Below are 26919 nucleotides of genomic sequence, written 5' to 3'. Positions count from 1 at the left end.
TTTACCCTGTTCTTGGTACTGGAAACAAAGATTACAGGAGGGTCATCTCTGCTCTAAGCAGCAGAAGAGGCGGTGGGGGTCAGGGTGGGGTCACAGCCTCCACGCTTGTCTCACTGACCAATCAGAGGCCGAGGGAACACAGGGAGGTGGGTCTCGCCCAGCCCAGCCCAGCCCATCCCAGCTGGGGTGATCAGGGGAGTGTGTCCTGGATGAGACACCCCATTCTTTAAGTGTCAGGGTGACCCGCTGAGGGCCTGAGTTAAGGCAGTCATGATGAGGATGAAGGGCTAATCCAGAGGCATTTCTAAAGCAGGTTTGGTGACCAGTATGTCCCCCTTCCCATCTGAAAAACCCAACAAATTTGTGGATATAACAAAACAGAAGCAGAATCACAGATACAGAGAGCAAGCTAGTGGTCTCCAGTGGGGAGGAGGGCGGTATAAGGGTTGGAGAGATGAAGGCACAAACTACTGGGTGTGAGACAGGCTACAAGGGTGGATTGTACAATGTGGAGAACAGAGCCAATATTTTGTAATAACTTTAAATGAAAAGTGAGCTTCTAAAATTGTATTTAAAAAGTTTAAAACGTTGATCAGTGGAAAAAGAATCTCCTCCTCCTCAGTTTGCCTCCCACATCTGAGGGAGGCTCCCAAACTCCCCAGCTTGGGATTCTGGTTTATGGTTTATGTCTGGCACATTGCTGAGTTTAGGTGCCTCTGATACATACACTTTAAAATGCCCAGTAAGCGGCTGAGAGTATATATTTAGAGCTAGGAATAGAGATTTGGGCTGGAAAATGAGACCTGGGAGCCCCCAGCACATCATTTAGGATTTGTACATCCAGGAATGGAAGCGGTTCTCTTGAGAGAAAAGACAAGGGGGGGAGTGAAAGTCTGTGGACACCAGCATTGAAGAGAAAGCGAAAAAGCGAAAGTCGCTCAGTCGTGTCAGACTCTTTGTGACCCCATAGACTGTAGCCCCCCAGGCTCCTCTGTCCATGGGGATTCTCCAGGCAAGAATCCTAGAGTGGGTAGCCTTTCCCTTCTCCAGGGGATCTTCCCAACCCAGGGATTGAACCCAGTTCTCCCACATTGCAGGCAGATTCTTTACCAACTGAGCCACCAGGGAAGCCCAAGAATACTGGAGTGGGTAGCCTATACCTTCTCCAGGGGGATCTTCCTGACCCAGGAGTCGAACTGGGGTCTCCCGCATTGCAGACGGATTCTTCACCAACTGAGCTGTCAACATTGAAGGGACGTAAAAAGAGCAGGGGGATTATTTGATGGAAAGGTTCCTATGCAATATTGCTCTTTACAGCATCGGGCCTTGCTTTTATCACCAGTCACATCCACAGCTGGGTATTGTTTTGCTTTGGCTCCATCCCTTCATTCTTTCTGGAGTTATTTCTCCACTGATCTCCAGTAGCATTTTGGGCACCTAATGACCTGGGGAGTTCCTCTTTCAGTATCGTATCATTTTGCCTTTTCATACTGTTCATGGGGTTCTCAAGGCAAGAATACTGAAGTGGTTTGCCATTCCCTTCTCCTGTGGACCACATTCTGTCAGACCTCTCCACCATGACCCGCCTGTCTTGGGTTGCCCTGCAGGAATGGCTTGGCTTCATTGAGTTAGACAAGGCTGTGGTCCTAGTGTGATGAGATTGACTAGTATTCTGTGAGTATGGTTTCAGTGTGTCTGCCCTCTGATGCCCTCTTGCAACACCTTCTGTCTTACTTGGGTTTCTCTTACCTTGGACGTGGGGTAGCTCTTCACGGCTGCTCCAGCAAAGCACAGCCACTGCTCCTTACCTTGGACGAGGGATATCTCCTCATTGCCACCCCTCCTGACCTTGAACGTGGAGTAGCTCCTCTCGGCCCTCCTGTGCCCACGCAGCCGCTGCTCCTTGTCCCATCACTTCATGGGAAATAGATGGGGAAACAGTGGAAACAGTACCAGACTTTATTTTTGGGGCTCCAAAATCACTGCAGATGGTGACTGCAGCCATGAAATTAAAAGACGCTTACTCCTTGGAAGGAAAGTTATGACCAACCTAGATAGCATATTCAAAAGCAGAGACATTACTTTGCTGACTAAGGTCCATCTAGTCAAGGCTATGGTTTTTCCTGTGGTCATGTATGGATGTGAGAGTTGGACTGTGAAGAAGGCTGAGCGCTGAAGAATTGATGCTTTTGAACTGTGGTGTTGGAGAAGACTCTTGAGAGTCCCTTGGATGGCAAGGAGATCCAACCAGTCCATTCTGAAGGAGATCAGTCCTGGGTGTTCTTTGGAAGGAATGATGCTAAAGCTGAAACTCCAGTACTTTGGCCACCTCATGCGAAGAGTTGACTCATTGGAAAAGACTCTGATGCTGGGAGAGATTGGGGGCAGGAGGAGAAGGGACGACAGAAGATGAGATGGCTGGACGGCATCACTGACTCGATACATGAGTCTGAGTGAACTCTGGGAGATGGTGATGGACAGGGAGGCCTGGCGTGCTGCGATTCATGGGGTCACAAAGAGTCAGACACGACTGAGCGACTGAACTGAATCTGATCTGAAGTAAGAAAGGGAAAAACAGGACAAGGTAATGACCTTGAAGCTGAGCAGGTGAGAGATTTTTTGAGAAGGAGATAGTGATCGTGAATTTCAAATGCTACAACACTTTAAAGAAGAAACACTGCCAAGGGTTCGGGTTCTCTTTCTCTTTGAGTGAAAGGAACAGGCCCACACATTTCATGTCTCTGTATTCTTAAATAGCTTTTGTCATCTCATGATTATGAGGTGACCCTTTGGAGGCTGGCCTTGGTGGGGACAGTTTCAGGAGACTGGGGGCAGAAGCAGTGAAGGGTGAGTGACGAAGGATGCCATGCCTGTACCTTCACCTGCAGGCTCCAGCCTTTTGACAGAGCACCTCGGGAGACGGGAACACATGGGAAGGATGCTGAGGACATGGATGTGGGGGAATGACGAAATCAGGAATTTAGAAATTGAAACGCAGTACACAGCAGTGGAATGAATGAATGAATCAATCTCTGTTCCCAGTCACTTTCCCAAGCCAAGAGAAGAAAAGACCTAGGAGAAGATTGCAACCCCGCCTGGCAGTGTGGATGGTCATGTCCTGTCTGGGCTTGAGTTGAAATGAAATCCAGTAGGTTATAGACTTCTTAATCCTGTCCCCAAAGGATTCAATAGCCCAGAGGGGCACTCTTGCCCTAATTTGCATAGCTTCCAAATTTTGGCTGCTTTGAATGCTGGTGCAGAAAGGTACATATACAGAGAAAGACAGATCATATGATATCGCTTACATGTGGAGTCTGAAAAGATGATACAAATGAATTTACAAAACCGAGACAGAGGCACAGACTTTGAAAACAAACCTATGGATGCACTCTTTTTGAATGCACACCCAGGCACTGTGTCTGGGAGCTGCAGTCCTGAAACTGAATGGAAGATATTGGGATCCAGCCTGGAGTTTGGATGAAAGAATATTCAGATGGCATCCGTCTCTGGGCCACAGTTCACAGCCTCAGAAAGTGGCATGTGAGGGAGTGAAAGTTACTTAGTTGTGTCCGACTCTTTGCGACCCCATGGACTTTTCTGGGCCAGAATACTGGAGTGGGTAGCCTTTCCCTTCTCCAGGGGATCTTCCCAACCCAGGGATTGAACCCAGGTTTCCCGCATTGCAGGCGGATTCTTTACCAGCTGAGCCACAAGGGAAGCCCAGGAAGTGAAGCGGCTACAGCAATGAAGTTCAGAGAAGTTAAAAAAAGTGGTGGGGGTGGGGGGGAGGGGTGGGGTGGAGAACAGCTTTCATTTATCAAGCACAGGAGGTTTGGGGTTCTGTCTCAGACATTTTATACATTTTATTTCATCCATGATGGAAAAAAAAAAGATGTAAAATAAGGATAGTTCACCATCTGTGAGAGATGAGCATGTAAAGACTTTGCATTCAAGGTCACATAACAAAAATACAGGACTACTTTGAAACCCAATACAGACCAACATAAAGAGAAAGGGAGGTGGAAAGTATTTTCTTGGCTGAAATGGCGGTGGTTTAACTCAGACGACCATTATATCTACTACTGTGGGCAAGAATCCCTTAGAAGAAATGGAGTAGCCCTCATAGTCAACAAGAGTACAAAATGCAGTACTTGGATGCAATCTCAAAAATGACAGAATTATCTGTTTGTTTCCAAGGCAAATCATTCAATATCATGGGAATCCAAGTCTATGCCCTGACCAGTAACACCGAAGAAGCTGAAATTGAACAATTCTATGAAGACCTACAAGACCTTCTAGAACTAACACCCAAAAAAGATGTCCTTTTCATTATAGGGGCCTGGAATACAAAAGCAAGAACACAAGAGATACCTGGAGTAACAAGAAAATTTGGCCTTGGAGTACAAAATGAAGCAGGGCGAAGTCTAACAGTTTTGCTAAGAGAATGCACAATCATAGCAAATACCCTCTTCCAACAGCACAAGAGAAGACTCTACACATGGACATCACCAGATGGTCAACACTGAAATCAGCTTGATTATATTCTTTGCAGCCAAAGATAGAGAAGCTCTATACAGTCAGCAAAAACAAGACCAGGAGCTGACTGTGGCTCAGATCATGAACTCCTTATTGCCAAATTCAGACTTAAATTGAAGAAAGTAGGGAAAACCACTAGACCATTCAGGTATGACCTAAATCAAATACCTTACAATTATAGAGTGGGCATGACAAATAGATTCAAGGGATTAGAACTGATAGAGTGCCTGATGAACTATGGATGGAGGTTCATGACATTGTACAGGAGGCAGTGATCAAGACCATCCCCAAAAACCTAGATGTGCATTGGCAGACGAATGGATAAGAACATTGTGCTATATATACACAACGGAATATTACTCAGCTATTAAAAAGAACACATTTGAATCAGTTCTAATGAATGAGGTGGGTGAAACTGGAGCCTATTATATAGAGTGAAGTTAGTCAGAAAGAAAAACACCAATACAATATATGAACACATATATATGGAATTTAGAAAGATGGTAACGATGACCCTGTATGCGAGACAGCAAAAGAGACACAGATTTATAGAACAGACTTTTGGACTCTGTGGGAGAAGGTGAGGGTGAGATGATTTGAGAGAATAGCATTGAAACATGTATGTTACCATATGTGAAATAGATCGCCAGTCCAGGTTTGATGCATGAAACAGGGCACTCAAAGCCGGTACTCTGGGACAACCCTGAGGGATGGGAGGGGGAGGGAGGTAGGAGGGGGGGTTCAGGATGGGGGACACATGTACACCCGTGGCTGATTAATGTCAATGTATGGCAAAACCACCACAATATTGTAAAGTAATTAGCCTCCAATTAAAATAATTAATTTAAAAATGACCATCCCCAAGAAAAAGAAATGCAAAAAGGCAAAATGAAAAGGCCTTAAAAATAGCTGAGAAAAGAAGAGAAGCGAAAAGCAAAGGAGAAAAGGAAAGATATACTCATTTGAATGCAGAGTTCCAAAGAATAGCAAGGAGAGATAAGAAAGCCTTCCTCAGTGATCAGCGCAAAGAAATAGAGGAAAACAACAGAATGGGAAAGACTAGAGATCTCTTCAAGAAAATCAGAGATACGAAGGGAACAGTTCATGCAAAGATGGGCACAATAAAGGACAGAAGTGGTATGGACCTAACAGAAGCAGAAGATATTAAGAAGAGGTGGCAAGAATACACAGAAGAACTGTACAAAAAAGAACTTCACAACCAAGAAAATCACGATGGTGTGATCACTCACCTACAGCCAGACATCCCGGAATGCGAAGTCAAGTGGGCCTTAGGAAGCATCACTACGAACAAAGCTAGTAGAGGTGATGGGAATTCCAGCTGAGCTATTTCAAATCCTGAAAGATGATGCTGTGAAAGTGCTGCACTCAATATGCCAGCAAATTAGGAAAACTCAGCAGCGGCCACAGGACTGGAAAAGGTCCGTTTTCATTCCAATCCCAAAGAGAGGTAATACCAAAGAATGTTCAAACTACTGCACAATTGCACTCATCTCACATGCTAGTAAAGTAATGCTCAAAATTCTCCAAACCAGGCTTCAACAGTCTGTAAACAGAGAACTCCAGATATTCAAACTGGATTTAGAAAAGTCAGAGAAACCAGAGATCAAATAGCCAACATCCATTGGATCATCAAAAAAGCAAGAGAGTTCCAGGAAAACATCTATTTCTGCTTTCTTGACTATGCCAAAGCCTTTGATTGTGTGGATCACAACAAACTGTGGAAAATTCTTCAAGAGATGGGAATATCAGATCACCTGACCTGCCTCCTGAGAAAGCTTTATGCAGGTCAAGAAGCAACATTTAGAATTGGACATGGAACAACAGACTGGTTCCAAATAGGGAAAGGAATACATCAAGGCTGTATATTGTCACCCTGCTTATTTCACTTATATGCAGAGTACATCATGAGAAATGCTGGGCTGGAAGAAGCACAAGATGGAAGGAAGATTGCCTGGAGAAATATCAATAACCTCAGATATGCAGATGACACCATCCTTATGGCAGAAAGTAAAGAACAACTAAAGAGCCTCTTGATAAAAGTAAAAGAAGAGAGTGAAAAAGTTGGCTTAAAACTCAACATTCAGAAAACTAAGATCGTGGCATCCGATCCCATCACTTCATGGCAAATAGACGGAGAAATAATAGAAACAGTGACAGACTTTATTTTCTTGGGCTCCAAAATCACTGCAGTTGGTGACTGCAGCCATGAAATAAAAAGATGCTTGCTGCTTGGAAGGAAAGTTATGACCAACCTAGAGAGCATATTAAAAAGCAGAGACATCACCTTGCCAACAAAGGTCGGTCTAGTCAAAGCTGTGGTTTTTCCAGTGGTCATGTACGTATGTGAGAGTTGGACCATAAAGAAAGCTGAGCGCCGAAGAATTGATGGTTTTGAACTGTGGTATTGGAGAGGACTCTCGAGAGTCCTTTGGACAGCAAGGAGATTCAAGTCCATCCTAAAGGAGATCAGTCCTGAATATTCATTGGAAGGACTGATGCTGAAGCTGAAACTCCAGTACTTTGACCACCTGATGAGAAGAACTGACTCACTGGAAAAGACCCTGATGGGAAAGATTGAAGGTGGGAGTAAAAGAGTATGACAGAGGATGAGAGGGTTGAACGGCATCACCAACTCGATGGACATGAGTTTGAGCAAGCTCTGGGAGTCGGTGATGGACACGGAGGCCTGGCAAGCTGCAGGCCATAGGGTTGCAAAGAGTCAGACACAACTGAGCAGCCGAACTGAACTGAGCTCAGGGATGAAAGGAGCAGGTACAAGAATCCTGATCTTAAACTGGAGCATGTTGATTTTCCTCTTCTTACCTGATGGAGTTCATTTTTACAGCTCAGGAGGATGGCTGTTGACAAACCCAGGCTTAATTACATATTGTGACAATCCCAGCTAGAAGATGGGTTCATTCTCCCAAACTGGGGATCAACAGCAGTGATAGCAGGTCACATGAGTCCAGACTCTACCTTTTTGGCCAATGATTTTTTTGCTTAAAAGAAAGTGTTACTGTGTTCAGGCCTGTCTAAATCATGGATCAGGGGCTTCCCTGGTTGTTCGGTGGTGAAGAACCTGCCTGCCAGTGGAAGAGACCCGAGTTCAATCCCAGGGTCAGGAAGATCTCCTGGAGAAGGAAATGGCAACCCACCCCAGTCTTCTTGCCTGGAAAATCTCATGGACAGAGGAGCCTGACTGGTGATAGTCCCTGGAGTCAAAAAAGTGTAGGGCATGACTTAGCCGCTGAACAACAAATCATGGATTAAACCCGAAGAAAAGAGGTGCAGATGTTTAGAAGGCAAAGCACTATCTCCAAAACTCAAAAATTGAATCAAACAGCAAATCCTTCCGGCTCATCCCTCCATCAGGGATCCAGTCTCAAGCCCGTCCTTGGTTCTTCCTGTTATTCTTTACTTCCTCCATGAATAAGAACTGAGTCACAGGCATTCCAGAAGCCTTCAGTGCTGTCGGCTAGGCAGCAGCAGTGGCATCCAGTGGAGGTGTAAGTACAGTGGGCTGCAGCTACGGGCTTGTAATCTAGTTAGTTACATCAGAAACACCCAGGTGTTAGTTCAATGACAGACGTCTGGGCCGCGTCCCAGACCCGCGTAATTGGAATATGCATGGCGGTGCCCGGGAATGTCAGTTCTAACAGCTGCCCAGATGTTTCTGATTATCCAGGGTCGTTCCCTGTCTTGGCCGTCCCAGGCTTTGGGCAGATGGGCTGGTGTTAAAGACGTGAGTTCGGGAGTCACGGGGGCAGGTGTCTAAGTCTGCGTGTGATGAGATCTGATGGCGGACGGGAGCGAATACTTCATGTTGACCAAAGCTATTTCCCTTTCTCATGCAGCCTGAGCTTTTCCAGAGCCCTTGCAAAGAACATGTTCCGCCCTTCGCTGCGCAGAGAGTGCAGAACTTGGCCTCGAGTTCGCCCGTGGGAACAGGGAGTCTAGTTGTAATGCTGCCTCTTCAGCCTGGGGCAGACAAGCTACTTTTAATTGTAGGGCTTGGGAAAAGGCTGAAAATAGAGCTGGGGAGCAACTCGTGTAGGCAGAGCTAGGGAAGCTGAGATGAATAGAGGAAACTCATCAGAGGGACAGACACACGTGGCAAAGAGAAGAGATCAGCGCCGACGTCCCAGGAAAGCGCCATGAAAGACTGGACATAATTTGAGCTGAGGGAGCAGTTGGTAATCCCTAAATTGTGCTTGTGGATAATCTCCTGTTGCCAACAGAAATCAGCCTATGCATGTCATTTGTTGGAATTTCACTTTTTATTTCGTGCAGTGAAGGAAACACTTTACCCACCTGGATGTGTGTGTTAGCTGCTCAGTCGTGTCCGACTCTTTGCAACCCCATAGACCGTAGCTCACCAGGCCCTTCTGTCCATGGATTTCGCAGGCAAGAATACTGGAGTGGGTATTCCCTTCTCCAGGGGATCTTCCCAACCCAGAGATTGAACCCGGATCTCTGGCATTGCATGCGGATTCTTTACTGTCTGAGCCCCCAGGAAAGTCCATCTTTCTGGGCTTCTCCCCGTCTCCACTGCTTCTGAGGACAGTGTGGTTAGCTGCACCTTGTTTCCTGAGACACTGGCCAGAAGGCGGCCCCCTTGCCTCTCAGGGTTCACGGCTTGAAATCCGCGTCCATCTCTTTCTTTTTCTTTTTGGCTACTCTGTTGAAATAAGTCAAGTCCTGTTCTCTGTTTCTCACGTCTCCTGCTCTAGGTTTGGACACATGGCTTTGGACATCTTACTTTCTACAGGAAACTGTCAGAAATCTGTTCAGTAAAACCTGCAGGCCACTCAGGGCAGCTGTAAAACTCCAGAGGAGAGACAGGGTCCCTACTTGGAAGTCAGCTGAGCAGGGGGTGGAGAGGGCAGAGACTAAATGTTTCTTTCTTTCTGTGGGGGAGAACCTTGCATCCTCCTACACCAGAGATCAAGGGAAAAGGGAATCACCAACAGAGATCACTGTTTATTTCTTGCTCTGGCCAGAAGGAGGTGCTTGACTTGAAGCATATTATCTTGGGGAAAACAGGTTAAACTGATGTCCGTGTAAAAAGATGAGAAAACAACGCCCAGAGCTGTGCTGTTGATTTTACAGGATGGAAGTGGTGGGGGGGCGGCGCGGGGGCGGGGGGGGGAATGTTCTTAGGTGTGCGTCTTCATGTCCACTTCCCTACCACGTCTTCCTGTCCTTCTTATAAGTATTTACTGAATGCCCGCTATGTGCACGGCTCTGGGCTTGTTTGACAGAATACACCAAGACAGCGATTGCTTTCTCTTTTCCCCATTGGTTCCTGCAATGTTTGTGCCCCGCCCCGCACTCACATAGTGAAATCTAACGCCCAGCGTGAAGGCACTGGGAAGTGAGAACTTTGGGAGGTGACTGGGTCTTGAGGGCTAAGCCCCCATGAAAGGGATTAGTGCCCTTAGAAAAGAGACTGCAGTGAGCTCCCTGGCCTCTGCAACCACGTGAGGACACAGCAAAACAACGGCCGTCTATGAAGCAAAGCAGGATCTCACCAGACACCAAACAAACCTGCTGGAACCTTGATCTTGAACCCCCTAAACTCCAGAACTGAAAGAAATACATTCTGTGGTTTCTAAGGCACTGCGGCCGTGGCATTCTGTTACAACAGCTCAGATGGCCTGAGATGGATTGGTATGAACTTTAGGCACTCTTTATGGGGTCTTAGAATTAAAGTTTTAAAATCACTTCAGATTTAGGCTTCCCAATATTTCAGAAGCTGACTGTTGTTTTGCAGTCCCTCGGTTGTTTCTCACTCCTTGTGACCCCAGGGGCTGCAACACACCAGGCTTCCCTGTCCTTTACTGTCTCCCTGACCCTGCCCAAGCTCATGTCCAATGATGCCATCCAACCGTCTCATCCTCTGTCGCCCCCTTCTCCTCCTGCCCCCAATCTTTCCCAGCATCGGGGTCTTTTCCAATGAGTTGACTCTTCACATCAGGTGGACAAAGTATTGGAGCTTCAGCATCAGTCCTTCCAAGGAATATTCAGGATTGATTTCCTTTAGGATGGACTGGTTGGATCTCCTTGCAGCCCAAGGGACTCTCAAGAGTCTTTTCCAGCACCAGAGTTCAAAAGCATCAATTCTTTGGCACTCAGCCTTCTTTATGGTCCAACTCTCACATCCATACATCACTACTGGAGAAAGCATAGCTTTGACTAGATGGACCTTTGTTGGCAAAGTGATGTCTCTCCTTTTTAATATGCTGTCTAGGTTGGTCATAGCTTTTCTTCTAAGAAGCAAGTGTCTTTCAATTTCATGGCTGCAATCACTGTCGAAGTGATTTTGGAGCCCAGGAAAATAAAATCTCTCACTGTTTCCATTTTTTCCCATCTATTTGCCATGAAGCGATGGGCCTGGATGCCATGATCTTAGTTTTTAGAATATTGGGTTCTAAGCCAGCTTATTCACTCTTCTCTTTCACCTTCATCAAGAGGTTCTTTAGTTCCCCTTCACTTTCTGCCATAAGGGTGGTGTCATCTGCATATCTGAGGTTATTGATATTTCTTCCAGCAGTCTTGATTGCAGCTTGAGCTTCATCCAGCCCAGCATTTCACATGATGTACTCTGCGTAGAAGTTAAATGCTCCTTTGCTATTCGGAGCTGAAAGGACCATGGCTCCTGACTCTCTGTCACCATCTAGAGGCAATTTATACATATTGCAGGGCTAGTTCCTAGAATATAGAAACTCAGCCCAGAAGTGGTGGCTTTGCAGTCTTGTGTGTTGGCCCTACAGAAGACAGTGGGCCCGGTCTTCTGCAAACGCACAGACACTTTGTCCTAAGTGTGGGAGTGCTACTGGCATCTAGTGAGTAGAGGCCACAGGTGCTGCTCAATATCCTACAATGTGTGGGACCGCCCCCACCCCAGAGGATTATCCAGCCCCCAAGGTCAAAGGTGCGATGGGTGAGAAGCACAGGTAAAAAGTGTTCTCTGAGACTCAAGCCCTGACCATGGAAAAGAACGTCTGTTTTTGGCTGCAAAAAAGCAAGACCAAAGAGGGTGTGTATGACTTCGCACAAAGATGTCTCACTGGAGAAATGCTGATGAGGGACACGGTTTTATTGGGCTGCATGTGGACAAGCCACATACCTCTCCAACTTTTAGAAGCACTGAAGTCACCTCTGTCAGAATCATGTGCACCTGCTGGCTGCAAATACATATGTGGGCCCAAGGCCAAGTCTACCCAATCAGAATGCCCATGGCTGGTGCCCCAGGCCTCTGCATTTCCAGCCAACATCAGGGATGATTTTCATGTGTGTCCCAGTTTGACATAGAATGGATGAAGTAACAGGAATACAGAGTATCATCTATTTTTTTTTAACTGTTATTTTTACTTTTTTAGTTGCGCTGCACAGCCTGTAGGATGTTTGTTTCCTGACCAGGGATCGAAACTGCACCCCCTGCAGGGAAAGCACGGAGTCTTTTTTTTTTTTTACTTCTTATTTTGTATTGGGGTATAGCTGATTAACGAACAACACTGTGATAGGTGAACAGCCACACATGTATCCATTCTCCCCCAACTTCCCCTCCCATCCAGGCTGTCCATAACACTGAGCACAGTTCCCTGCGCTACGCAAGAGGACCTTGTTGGTTATCCATTTAAATATAACATTGTGTACATGTCCATCCCAAACTCCCTAACTATCCCTTCCTCCTATCCTTCGCCCAGCAACCATAAGCTCATTCTTGAAGTCTGTTTCTCTTTGGTAGGTAAGTTCATTTATATAATTTCTTTTTAGATTCCACATATAAGGGATGTCATACACTATTTCTCCTTCTCAGTCTGACTTAACTTCACTCAGTATACCACTCTCTAGGTCCACCCGTTTTGCTGCAGATGGTATTATTTCCTTCTTTTAGATGGCTGAGTAGTATTCCATTGCACATACGTACCACATCCTCTTTATCTGTTCCTCTGTCCATGGACATTTAGATTGGGTAGCGTGGAGTCTTGATCACTGGAAACGAAAGAAAGTGAAAGTGTTACTCAGTCATGTTCGACGCTTTGCGAGTTCATGGACTGTACCCCGCCAAGCTCCTCCGTCCATGGAATTCTGCAGGCAAGAATAATGGAGTGGGTTTCCATGACCACTGAACCGCCAGGGAATTCCCTGATCTTACTTTTAAAGCTCACTTAGAAAGGGCTCAGGAAAAAACATTCACTTCATCCTTGGCATTGGCCACCCAATGCAGCCACACTTTGGCCACCTGATGTGAAGAACTGACTCGTTGGAAGAGACCCCTGATGCTGGGAGAGATTGAAGGCAGGAGGAGAAGGAAACAACAGAGGATGGCATCACTGACTCAATGGACAAGTCTGAGCAAGCTCCAGGAGTTGGTGATGGACAGGGAAGCCTTGGAGTCCTGCAGTCCATGGAGTCGCAAAGAGCTGGACATGACTGAGCGACTGGAGTGAACAGAATCCTTGGGAGAGCCTTTGGCTGTATTAATGTTTTACAGATTATAAAATGTAGGCCACAAGATCTTTAACAGATTGTTGTGAAACACAAGTGATTTGTTTAACCTGGATTTGTCTCACTGTGCTCAGTCATGTTTGATTCTTTGCAACCCCATGGACTGTATCCCGCCAGGCTCCTCTGTCCATGGGATTTCCCAGGCAAGAATACTGGAATAGGTTGTCATTTCCTCCTCTGGGAGATCTTTCTGACCCAGGAATCGGACCTGTGTCTCCTGCATTGGCAGGTGGATTTTTTTTTTTTTTTTAACCACTGAGCCACCTGGGAAGCCCTTTCCAAAGTGTCCTCCACCCCACCCCCTGCAGAAGGTGTATCACTTTCTCCACTTTTCTAGCCCCAGGTTTAGATTTTTACTGATGCATTTCAGGACTCTGAAAGCACACACACAAAGAAACACACATACTGCCCTTAAATCTAAGTTTCCTATGTGCATTACCCCGCCACCCCCAGGCCAACAAGGTCCTTTTGATCTGACAGTCTACTGTTCCTGCATCTGGCCTGTAAGCCTTCCATCAAGGCAGGTGCTATGTGCTAAGGTGCTGCTGTCCTGAGTCTTTGCAATGCCATGGACTGTAGGACGCCAGACTCCTCTGTCCATGGGACTTCTCCAGGCAGGAAAATGAGTGGGTTGCCATTTCTGCCTCCAGGGGTTCTTCCAGACCCCGGGAGGGGTCTTCAGCATTGGCAGGCGAGTTCTTTACCACTAGCGCCACCTGGCAAGCCATGGCAGGTACATTTCCTACTTGGGGACCTTCTCTTAAGCTGACAGGCAAGACAGCACTCCTCTTTTCTTTATAAAACTGATCTTTGGTCTTACTTGAAATGTCAGCTCCTCACAGACATCTCACAGTCACACACACAGTTTTAGCTCTCTCCCATCCCCTAAGTACATCAGATTCTGCTAGTCTTCTCTCTGACTGAGGGGCCCATTCTTTTTCTGTAGGGGCTCTGTGATCATTTTTGTTCTCAGATGGTTGAGTTACCCCTCGAGGGTCTTTTCCATTAGCCTGTGAGGAGGATATATTTTGTTATCCCTGCCAACAGTGGGGATCAAAAGGTCAGATAAGTGTGGCGAGTACACGACGGGCCCAGCGCAGATGGGCTGCAGGTCCGTGGCGAAGGCAGCGGCTCACTTCGGAGGCTGTGGGGTCCGGGGCCAGGTTGAGGAGCTGGAAACGCGCTCACTGGTAAGGCGAGGCCGCCGCCGGCCAGCCTGGGCTTTCACACGCGCAGCCTTGACAAGGCTCTTGCTTGCAGCCCTCCAGGCCGCCGGAGGTGTGCGAGTTACCGGGACTACTCGCTGGGTGAGCGAGGCCATCGTGACCCTAGCCGGGCAGTTCCTCCTGCCCATCAAGGGGTTAGCAAGTCTCACCTGTGCAGGGAGCGGGCCCGTGGGAAGCGAGATGAAGCAGCGGAGGGTCCCCGGCCCTCTGGAGGCTCTGAGGACGCTCCGTGCCTGGGCTGTCTCGCCAGACTTGCAAAAGGAACGTCTGCGCAGGCAAGCAGGAGCGGCGCCCCTCACCTGAACGGCCCCCTCCCCGCGCTCGGCTCGTCCGTCCTCGCGCTCCGGCGACGCTTTCCCAGCCTGGCCCAGGGCGCTCCCCTCCCTCCCTGGGCGGCCGGTCCCTCCTCCCCCGCCCTCCCCCCAGCCTCCCCTCCCCCTGCGCCCCCTCCCTCGGAGCGGGAGCGGGGAATCCCACGCCCTCGCACCAGCCCGGGGGCTCGGACGGGCCCGGGAGCCGCTGGTCGCCAATCACCGTGCGGTGGAGAGGCGGGCGCTCGGCTCCGGCGCGCCGGGGGAGCCAGCTGGCGCTGCTGGCCCCGGGAGCCTCAGACGCTCACCCCGACACAGCGACGCGCGGAGCGCAGGGCGGGCGCGGACGCAGCGCCCCGGCCGTCTGCGCTCCGAGGCGCGCGCCCGCCCCGGCCCCGGGGCGCCCCCGGGAGGAGCAGGCGGCGCGGCGCGGGCCGGCACCGGCGGGCGGGCGGGCGCCGGGAGCCGGAGCCGGGGAGTCCCGAGGCGCCCGGCCCGCGATGTGAGCGGCGACGGCGGCTCCCACCTGGCGCCGCACCTGGAGCGCCGCGCTCCGGGGCGGCGGGGAGAATGCGCGCCGCCCGCAGCCGCCGCGCCCGCCCCTGACCATGGAGTGCGCCCTCCTGCTCGCGTGCGCCCTCCCCGCCGCCCGCTCGGGCCCGCCGTGGGGGCCGGCGGCGCGCGGGCGCGTGGCTAAGGCAGGTGCCGGGCGAGGGGCGCGCCGTCGGCGGGGAGGCCCGGGACGCCGGCCCCGCCGCGCCCTCACGCGCCGGGTCGCCTTTTCCTTTGCAGGCGCTCCAGCTGTGCTGCCTCTGCTGCGCGTCGGTCGCCGCAGCCTTAGCCAGTGACAGCCGCGGCGGGGACGGCAGTGGATTAAATCACGGTTCGTATTCGCCCCCTCCCCGCTCCCAGAAGAGCTCTTCCAGGCACTTTGTCCCTTCTTTCCTTCCAAAGAAAGACAAAGTAGAACTCCCCTGCTCTCCCCCACGTGGCAGGTGTGCGCGTGTCCTGGAATCACGGGTCCTGTTTGGAGAGGGGGGATGTGGCCAGGACTTTCAATTTATCATGGGAATCAGGGCCTCAAGCTGCAAGTCGCCTAAAGGAGAAAACAGTCCTTTCCCCCTTTCCCTCGTTCACAGACGTGGTTAAAAAAAAAAAAAAATCTGTGCTGCGGTGAGAAATTAGAAAGTGAATGGACATTGACCAGGTGGCTGATATCAAAAGGCACTTTCTCCATTTCCTTCTTCTTTCGAGAAAGAACAGGTCCCCTTCTTCCTCCATCTTCACCCCCCCCACCTCCCCTCTCCCCCACCTTCCCTCCCTCGCCGCTCCACTCCTGTTCCTTATCCTTTGCCCATCTTCTTACCCCCTTTTCTCTTCTCTTGTATCATTGATTCCCAAAGATCACCAGAGGAAAGCAGGTAGCTTCTCTGGGGGGCAAGGGGCTGGGGAGGGGGGTGCCTCTTCCGAGGTTTCCTGGCTGCAAACATCCAGAACACGCTTTACTTCTGTTATTTATTAACTTCTCCCTGGCACCTGGAAGGAAAATCCTTGTTTCCATTGTTCCCATCAGCTGCTGGAGAAGAGCTAATTCCTGACCCAAGGTTTCTACAGCAAGACCTTGATGTCCAGCTGGGGTTCTATCGCTTTTTCAGCCTTCCACGGCCTTATCTCCTCCTCTCGGGGAATCAGGGATCCTTTTGGGGAGGAGAGGATGGCAGAGTCATGGAGAAGGCCGTGCCACCCAGGAGTGGGTGAGTGAGGGGACCCAGGAGAGCCAGGAATTTGCCCTTGAGAAATTCACCATTTGTCCAGCCAGAAAAGCTGGCTGCAGTTTCTAAAACAACCCTTCATTGTTTCATCACGGCCAAATGGCTTGAGATCCCCCTCCATTCCAGTCGGCACCTGTAAGCACCTCGTGTTAGGCAGCCCTTGGGCGGATTAATCAGATCACTCACTGCAGGGGCTCTGATTGCCCCTCTTCGCTTGAGGCACTGGATGTTACCATCAGCCCACTGGTTCACCCTCCCTTTGCAAACGAAGCAGTAGCAGGTGTCTGGGTAGGGGGCTTTGCAGGCTGATTCCAGGAAGGCTGGCTGGATAAAGCTCCTGCGTGTTCTCCCAGCTAAGAGCAGGCAGAGAGAGCTTCAGGTGGCTTTGCACAAGGAGGTAAGAATCAACATAGCACAGAGACTGTCTGGAGCGTGTGTGATTTTGACAGTTAGGTTTTAGCCTGGGGGAGGGAGGGAGGAGGTGTTTTCTTGCTGTGTTTCATCAAAAAGTCTTGTACACGGAAAGCACCATAGTAGAGGTTTTGAAGGGAAGTGGTATGTATGCTGCTCAACTTTTTAAGGTTAAGAGGAAAATCATTTTTTTCAATTGCTTTCTGTTACACATGTCAATTAGATAGTATTTCTAGTTAAAGAAGTGAAGAAAACATGGGAAGGATGGCAAGAACATTGTAAGAATGGGTTTCTCAAGCAGTTTGAGTCTCAGATGATTCATATACAGAAGAACACCACTGAAAATTGCCATATTGGGATTTTTTTTTAATTCAAATATAGGACCAAATAGAATATCCCTCATTGATCCCTGCTAGCTACAGGGCTTCTGTTCATTCTTTAGCTTTCTTTCTTTCCTTTTCAGTTGTTGACTATTTTGGGAAAAGGGAAATTCCTCTTGCTTTTCCTCCTCCAGTAACCAAGGACCCAAGTGACTCAAACATGCCTCTTAGTTATTTGGAATCTTTCTAAACACTATCCAAATTAGTTTCCCATTCTGTGCCTAGAAAGTGGAAACCCAGAGTGTTTTTTAATGCGCAGAGGGCATATTCCAAGTCACTTTGTGGACGATACTTTTCAGTTTCAATGTCCTGTGATACAAAACAGTGTGCTGGCCTCTTTCTTTTTTCAAGCAGCAAATTGTTGTTTAACTTCTGCTCTCCGGGACAAGCAGCAATTAGTGCTGCTCTAGGGAGCAATGGGGAAGGTATTTTTAAACATGTCTTTCCAGGTGTCCCCTGATCTGACACGCCCCCACCAACATGTCTGAGCAGTTTTCAACATCAGACTGTAGAAGGAAGTCCTGACAATTCCGAGGCATTTTTATGTATCCACTCTATTTTATGCTTACAAGTAAATGGAATTGTCCTAGAGAAAGCTCGCTGTAAAACATTCGGTGATACGAGTGCTGGAGTTTTATTATCACGTATAATTAATATTGGAAGCATAAAACGGCAGTTACTTGTTAATTACCTGAGATTTCATCTCAAGTTACTCAGCTCCATGAGTTATATTTGAAATTTAAGCTCTGTCCATCTTCCTCCCCTCCCCTCCCCCACAAATGTATTTTAAACAGAGTTATTATCTTGGGGGAAAGTTCCTTTCTTTGACTTTATGTCTCCATGGTTATAATATTGTCTCCTCCAAGTCGACTTTGATGTGTGGATGACTCCATGACGGATATATTAAAAAATCCACCTCTCTCTGCAGACCGTGGACGTCGTGGCATTTTCCGCGAACATTCTTGATGTTCAGCAAGACAGTGCTTGACTCTTAGTTTCTGGAGGAATGACTGTGGCGGAGCTAATTGTCAAGATCACAAAATTCTCCCTGTCATGAGCTGCTCTGAGTGATATATCGTCTAGGTGCATGGCAGTGGAGACAAATATCTTTCAGCTGTGCATTGCTCACTGCCAGCCTGTGGGAAAGGGGCCCCCGGGGCGTCCTGGGCTCGGGTGCTGACAGCCAAACCTTTCCCATTGCAGATTACGTCTTTGTCACGCCAGTAGAAGTGGACTCGGGCGGGTCATATATTTCCCACGACATTTTGCACAACGGCAGGAAAAAGCGGTCGGCGCAGAGTGCCAGCAGCTCCCTGCATTACCGATTTTCAGCATTTGGACAGGAACTACACTTAGAACTTAAGCCCTCGGCGATCTTGAGCAGTCACTTTATTGTCCAGGTACTTGGGAAAGATGGTGCCTCAGAGACTCGGGAACCCGCGGTGCCGAGATGTTTCTATCAGGGATTTATCAGAAACGACAGCTCGTCCTCCGTCGCTGTGTCTACGTGCGCTGGCTTGGTAAGCACCCCGACTCCCTCTTGCCTGCGTTTTGTGTAACTGGAATGAACAGATGTCTGTAATACCGAGCGCTCTTGCAGCCAGGTCTACATATTCACACTGTCAGCTCTGATACGTAGAATCTTCTCAGCTGAATTAATCTAAGCTGCTCCCAGAAAAAGAAAATCTAATAGAACTTCAGTTACCATTTGAGAACGTTCTTTTGATGTTTATTGGTCTGGGCCTCTTCATTCTCCATGTTTGAGGCGATCCCTGAGGAAATTAATTTGATGGATGCCATTCGCTTTGGAAAGTCTTGAGAGGCCAGGCTTTATATAAATCTAGCAAGCTGCATGCCTCTACAGTGCTCTGACACAAGGGAAACTTATTTAATGCAGGAGTACATTCACAGCCCTGAGAAGCCTGACCTTCCCTGTGCAAGGGAGGCCTCTTGTTTTCTTTCCACTAATCCGGTAGTGTTGTCCTGCAAGTAAGACATCCTTTTAGAATGTGATGTGGTGTGTTTGCGGGCTGGTGGGGTGAAGTGTGACATCCAGGAAGGCAGGGCATTTAAAAGCATTCAGAACAAGCAGTATTGCCTGCTGTGTAATCCTCACTGTTGAGCTCGAGACCTGTAATATTAGTATAAATGATACTTGTCTCAGGATTTGGGCATTTGTGCATTAGTAAATGGCAATCTGGGTTGATGCCATCTTGTGTTACAGTTGGGAAGTGTCTGTAACTGACAGAACTCGTGTGTGTGTGTGTGTGTGTGTGTGTGTGTGTGTGTGTGTGTGTGTTGAGATGCACAGTGGTCTCGCTCTGGTGTGGCTAGAAGAAGGAAAACGGGAGGAAACCTCAATTCAGCATGTAGTTAGTAATATACATGATACGCTCTGACCGAGCAAGAGGGTGGGGCTTAGGTGCTGGTTAATGAGGACTTCCGTATTCTTGGCTAGCTGAAACTTCATTACATTAACTACCACCCCCCCCCACCGCCCCCATGTTGTGGCTTGACATATAACTAAAATGGTTCATCAAATCAGAGTTACAGTGTTTGGTATGGTCTTTATAGAGTGAAGCAAAGATTTAACAGTTCTCAACTAAGCTGCATCTGTTTAAATGAACGATATGGCTTACTGGTGACTACATATTCTAACCTGGTTACACACACACAGGCAGCACCCACACCTGTGAATATATCTTGTGTTGGTTGGTTGGTTGGTTTGGTGGTGATGAGTCTCCTGACCTTTTGGAAGCATCCTCCTCTCTTCTATTTCAGTATCCTGACATCTTCAGAAGGTGGTCAGGCCCTCCATCACGGTGGCTTACACCACCCCATTCCACATAACCCAGCGGTTAGGAGCAGTCTGTCCAAGGTCATTTTCACACTGGCCCTTACTAGAAGGGCCTTGGGCAGGCTAGGAACCTCCCTGTGTCTTAGCGTCTTCATCTCTGCAGTGGGAATGGCAAGAGGGTTTACGCTGCAGGGCTGTGGGGGTGACGTGACTTCCTACATGCAAAGAGCTACAGCAGGTCTAGGAAGGCACTTGGGCTCCTCACGCTGGATGAGCTCAGGATTCCACTCTCTGTGAGTGATAGGAAATCTGACCCTGCTCATCTGATCCCATATGCATAGATGTTGGGTTGTTTCTCCTAAGAAGGAGATTCACTTTAGAACAGGGAACAGAGAGCTACTTCATATGTAGAATGAGGCAGGCTACACAGTTTCATCGTTGGGATGGAAGTGAAAGAAGTCACTGGCAACCACATCCGCCTGTGTATAAGGCCAATGTACAGTTTTCCGCTGCATGCCAGTCTTTGTTCGTTTTTATGTTTTAAATTTTATTTTTATTTTATGTTGGACTGTAGTTTGATTTACCAATGTTGCGTCAGTTTCGGGCGTATAACAAAGTGATTGAGGGTTTTATATAGATATATGCTTTGGCCACCTCATGCGAAGACTTGACTCATTGGGAAAGACTCTGGTGCTGGGAGGGATTGGGGGCAGGAGGAAAAGGGGACGACAGAGGATGAGATGGCTGGATGGCATCACTGTCTCGATGGACGTGAGTCTGAGTGAGCTCCGGGAGTCGGTGATGGACAGGGAGGCCTGGCATGCTGCAATTCATGGGGTCGCAAAGAGTCAGACACGACTGAGTGACTGAACTGAACTGACTGATATATATATACACACGCACATACAGATACACGTACACATTCTTTTTCAGGTTTTTTCCCATATAGTTTATCACAGAATATTGAGTAGAGTTGCCCGTGCTATGCAGTGGGTCTTTTGGGATGGAAGTGAAAGAAGTCATTGGAAACCACATCTGCCTGTGTGTAAAGCCAATATTCATTTTTTTTTCCTTTTCATGCCAGTCTGGTTTTGTTTGTTTCTATGTTTTCAATTCGATTTTTATTTTATGTTGGACAATAGTTTGATTTACCAATGTTGTGTCAGTTTTAGGTGTATAGCAAAGTGATCGAGTTTATATATATATATGCACACACACACATATACATATACACACGCATGCTTTTTCAGATTTTTTCCCATACAAGTTATCACAGAATATTGAGTAGAGTTGCCTATGCTATACAGTAGGTCCTTTCTGGTCATCTATTTTATGCATAGACGTGCATATATGTTAATCACAAACCCCTAACCTTTATTCTCTCCTTTGCATACCAGTCTGATTTTTTTTTTAATTCAACATTTATGTGTTCAGTCACTCAGTCATTTCCAACTCTTTGCGACCCCATGGACTGCAGCACGCCAGGCTTCCCTGTCCATCACCAACTCCCTGAGCTTACTCAGACTCATGTTCATCGAGTCAGTGATGCCATCCAACCATCTCATCCTCTCTTGTCCCCTTTGGTCTATAATTTGATTTACAATGTTGTATTTCAGGTGTACAGAAAAGTGATTGAGTTGTATGTATATGTATAATCCATTCTTTTTCAGATTTTTTCCCATATAGGTTATCACAGAATATTGAGTAGAGTTGCCTGTGTTATACAGTAGGTCCTTGTTGATTACCTGTTTTATGCATAGTAGTATATACATGTTAATCCCAAACTCCTAATTTATCCCTGCCCCCTCCACACCTGTCCTCTGTGGTCGTCATAAATTTGTTTTCCAAGTCTGTGAGTCTTGGAAATAAGTTTGTATCATTTTGGATTCCACATATAAGTGGTATCATATGATATTTGCCTTGTTCCTTCCGACTAACTTCACTTACTATGACCATCTCTAGGTCCATCCGTGTTGCTGCAAGTGGTATTACTTCATTCTTTTTTTATAATGCCATTATAAGTTGAAACCATGGAATTCACATTGTTTCTTTTAACAAACCAGCCACATATACTTAATTAACTTTACTTCTCTAGGCCTCGGTTTCCTCTCCTGAACCATGTGAAATGATTTCTAAGACTACTGCCATCTCTAGGCATCTGAGCCTAATTATCAGTTGGTTTACCCCATCAGGGCCCACTAGGTATGGGGTGGAGAAGGTATCAAGCTTATCTCTCTTGCATCACACACCTCCCCATGTCCTGCCAAGAATTGCAAAATATAAACCCATACAGCCATCCTTAATCAAACAAAAAGAAAAATAAAATAGGGAAGAGGCTCAAACCCCAAATGAAAAAGCTGAGACACTGCTCTGTAGTAATTTTTGTAACTTCTATTGAAGTATAGTGTATATACAGAAAGGTGCAAAAATCACAGTTTACAGCCTAATGAATTTTCACAAAGTTCACATCCCCGTATACCAGTGCCTGGAAAGACCACTCCCCATCCCTCATCCCCTTCCAGTCACTGCCCACCAGAAGTAACCACTATCCTAATTTGTAACATAGCTTGATGTCATCTATTTAAAACAATTTTATGTAAGAGGGGGGTCATACAATGTTCCTCTGTATGAATGTTCTGTGTTGTTTCTAATTGTTAATGGCTGTTGAAATTGTTTCCAGTTTGGGGCTGTTGTGAGAATACTACCAAACATTCTTGTCTCTGCCTTTTGGTAAACTTACAGACACATTCTGTTGGAAACATACTGAAGGCTGAAGTTTCCGGGTCATAGGGTAAAATATATATGTTTTCCTTTTCTGCTGCTGCTGCTGCTAAGTCGCTTCAGTCACGTCCGACTCTGTGTGACCCCATAGACAGCAGCCCACCAGGCTCCCCTGTCCCTGGGATTCTCCAGGCAAGAACACTGGAGTGGGTTGCCATTTCCTTCTCCAATGCATGAAAGTGAAAAGTGAAAGTGAAGTCACTCAGTCATGTCCGACTCTTCGCGACCCCATGAACTGCAGCCCACCAGGCTCCTCCGTCCATGTGATTTTCCAGGCAGGAGTACTGGAGTGGGGTGCCATTGCCTTCTCCTTTTCCTTTGCTAGATTCTGCCAAACAGCTTTTCAGAGTGGTTGAACTAATTGACGCTGCCATCAGCAGTGTGTGAAAGTTCCAGTTGCTTCAGATCCTTATCAACACTTGCTATTATCTCTCTTTCCATTTGAGACACTCCCATTGATGGATGTGAAGCAGTACTACATTATGGGTTTTGTTTGAATTGTTCTGGTGGTTAATGAAGTCGAATCCTTTCTTATGCCTACTGGCCACTTCTATACCCTTTTTTATGCTCTATTAATAGATCATATATGGACAAGCAATCGTATATAAGTTTTCTCTGTTATCTGAAAGTAGAGTCTTCTATGAAGCCTTCTGTGACCCAAAATGACAAAAGCAAAGAAGCAGTTACCTTAGGACACATCTTGGCAGTGAGTGCACAGAAGAAACTGGCATGGAGCACAACAGCTCAAAGACGCAGTTCAGAGCTACAGTAGCCAGATGCACAGGTGCTGAGTGCAGTTCCTGGAGGGGCTTGGTGGTGCCACTTCCCCTGCTGGGGGTGAGAGCTGCCTCTGTAAGGGCTCACTGGAAAACCAACAGATGAACACTCATTGCCATTTTTGCTTTGGGGTTTTTGTTTTTGTTTTTGTTTTTAACGTCTTTTGTAAAAGCAAAGTGGTGTAAAGCAAGCTTTTGAAAGTGGGGCATTTCTGCAAGTGTCTTCAGCCCAAATTGTGGCCCTTTTCCCTTTCTTTGTGAATAGAAGCAAGAATTCTGAGCAAAAACACCTTTGCCAACGTATCTTTGGTAGCATGGCTGTGCACCTCTAACAGTGCTGATCTGCTTATGAAACACTGTTGAGGGGCAATAGTGAGTGCTGGGAGATGACTTGAGGCTCCGACTGAGGAATCACTTCACTGAGGAGACAGAGAGATGACTCTTCTTCCCCCTGAAATGTCTACATCAGAGTTTCACCGAGAGTGGGGCTGGACAACTGGCAACGGGATGACTTTCAAGGTGCTGGCAACTTTCTCGTATGCATCAGTGTGTATTAAAAAAGTAAGAAGTCACCTTTAGATAACAGAATACCGACAGGAAAGCTAACCATTCTCTTGATGGCTAGGAATCCCGGGAGTGGCTTAGAAAGGGTGGAAGGGTTAAAGTGTGTGTGCTTGTGTGTGCATGCACGCACGTGCGTGCACGCACACTCCCTCAGTCCTTTCCAACTCTTGTGTGACCCCATGGACTGTAGCCCACAAGGCTCCTCTGTCCATGGAATTTTCCCGGCAAGAATACTAGAGTGGATTGCTGTTTCCTCCTTCAGGGGATCTTCCCAAGGACTGAGCCTGCATTGGCAGGCAGATTCTCTACTACTGAACCACCAGGGAAGCCCAAAGGTTTTAACAGTGAAATATATATGAATATATATGCATGTACACCTACTCCAGTAAGGATTTCTCAAGCAGGGAATTTGATAATTCACAATTAAATTCTGTTCAAAATATTGTCTTAAAATGTGCCTGCCCCCATGATAGTGAGTGAAGTCACTCAGTCGTGTCAGACTCTTTGAGACCCCATGGATTGTAGCCCACGAGGTTCCTCCATCCATGGGATTTTCCAGGCAAGGGTACTGGAGTGGGGTGCCGCTCCCCACCACGATAGACCTCATTTTATTCATCAGTTCAGTAGGCAGCTTGTTGTTGTTCCTCAGTTGCTGTCATGCCCAACTCTTTGTGACCTCATGAACTGCAGCACACCAGATCTCCCTGCCATTCACTCTCTCCCAGAGCTTGCTCAAACGCATGTCCATTGAGTCCATGATGCCATCTAAACATCTCATCCTCTGTTGCCCCCTTCCCCTCCCACCTTCAGTCTTTCCGAGCATCAGGGTCTTTTGCAATGAGTTGGCTCTTCGCACCAAGTGGCCAAAGTATTGGAGCTTCAGCATCAGTCCTTCCAATGAATATTCAGGGTTGATTTCCTTTAGGATTGACTGATTTAATCTCCTTGCAGTCCAAGGGACTCTCAAGAGTCTCAATTCGAAAGTATCAATTCTTATTTACTTGGAATAACCCATCAAACAGGAGTTCCAAACTTCTATTTGTGAATCCTGCCTACCGTTATTTCTGGAGGTGGTGGTTTTTAAAATTTTGAATTTCAGCAGGATCTCACTCTCTCCAGCCCATCACCGCCCCTTATGCCTGGTGGCCCTTCAGCCTGTGAACATTATCTAAGTTTGCAAAACTGTGTCCCAGAATCTCAGGGTTGCAGATGAACTGGATCTAATCGCCCTCTGCCACGCGCATACTTGACACTGTACCCAGCTTCCCCTGAGTACCACTTAGATGAAATGCTTAGCACATCCAGGAAGCCCATGCCTTGTCAGGAGACCCTTCATCTTAATGTTGAACTACATACAACCTGTCTTCTTATGACTCTCATCTGTATTTCTCAGTTTTGTTTTCTGGGATGCTAGGAGAAACCTGTGTCTGTCTTCCTGCATATGAGGAGATCTGAGATACGCATCTGCCCCCAAGAGTGGAACTTTTGTGCTCTTTTTTCAGGAAGACAATAGTTTTCAGAGTGTGGTCAGCTACATTAGCTTTACTTGCGTGTGTGTGTGTTCAGTTGTGTCTGACTCTCTGCAACCCTGTGGACTGTAGCCCGCCAGGCTCTTCCGTCCATGGAATTTCCCAGCCAAGAATACTGGAGTGAGTTGCCATTTCCTCCTCCAGGGATCTTCCCAACCCAGTACTCAAACCCATGTCTTCTGCCTCCCTTGCATTGCAGGCAGATTATTTACCATTAAGCCATCAGGGAAGCCCCAGCTTCACTTGAGGTATTGAAAATTTCAGTGTCTTTATGTACAACAGAAGGTCAACGAGACTGAGCCCAGGAATATGTGTTTTTTAATTTTCCAAATGATTCTAATACATACTAACATGAGAGAACCACTGGGTTAAGACATTGAACATGTAGGCAAATCGTTTTTACATTTGCTGTTGGTCTGACAGAGTGAGCCTGTTTCTAAAACTTAGAAATGTCGTATTTGGAGAACTGACTGGAAAGATTATGTCATTCAGTTATTGATGAACTTCTGTTATGTCAGGCACTGTTTGGAGCACAGGGTGGAGAGAGCTGCAAGCAAAGCAATGCTGTAGGAACTTCCCTGATGGTCCAGCGGCTAAGACTCCATGCTGCCCCTGCAGGGGTCATGGGTTTGATCCCGGGTCAGAGAACTAAGATCCTGCATGCCATGAGGGGAGAAAAGGTGGATGCTGTATTCTGATTCATAGCATTTCATTCCAAGGGAGAGATGGAGTGGAGTTGCAAGACCCAGAAATTGCTATTTGATTTTGAATTAAGGTATTGTTCAACAGAGCCCTGTAACACACGGTTCATGGAGTGTGGTTTTAGATTAGCATGTTAACAAGTCAGAAACACCCTGTGTTAGAGGTTTTGCCTAATCTGTTTAAAAGTTTCCCTAACTAATTTGATCACGGAACCTGTTTTTCAGGGAACCTCTCTTCATAGTCTAGTAGACCTCTCTGGTAACTCAGATGGTAAAGAATGTGCCTGTAATGCAGGAGACTCTGGGTCAGGTAGATCCCCTGGGGAAGGGAATGGCAACCCACTCCAGTATTCTTGCCTGGAGAAGTCCATGGATGGAGAAGCCTGGCTGGTTACAGTCCCCTGGGGTCACAAAAAGTCAGGCAGGACTAAACAACTAACACTCAGTGGCAAGAAAATCACCAAAGCAATGATTCCTAAAAGAGATACTGTAATATTATGTATTGATTTCTGACTCTTGAGAGGTGTTGAGGCATAAAAGGGTGGTTTCATGGCCATATATTCCCATAAGGTTCGGGAAACTTTAAGCAAATGTCCTTGC

The 26919-nt window shown here is 47.3% G+C and overlaps 1 protein-coding gene across 1 annotated transcript in view; it reads left to right on the top strand.

The window, feature by feature from the left end:
• ADAMTS18 (ADAM metallopeptidase with thrombospondin type 1 motif 18) overlaps positions 18615-26919 on the top strand; it is a 145930-nt gene continuing 137625 nt past the window's right edge. Inside the window, exon 1 of the mRNA XM_018061740.1 lies at positions 18615-18691. The gene's annotated coding sequence lies outside the window, so the exon portion shown is untranslated. The remainder of the gene's footprint in view (positions 18692-26919) is intronic.

The sequence above is a fragment of the Capra hircus genome, chromosome 18, assembly GCF_001704415.2.
Source record: "Capra hircus breed San Clemente chromosome 18, ASM170441v1, whole genome shotgun sequence".
NCBI lineage: Eukaryota > Metazoa > Chordata > Mammalia > Artiodactyla > Bovidae > Capra > Capra hircus.
The sequence above is the reverse complement of the archived record's forward strand: the minus strand, read 5'-3'. Positions and strand labels throughout refer to the sequence as shown.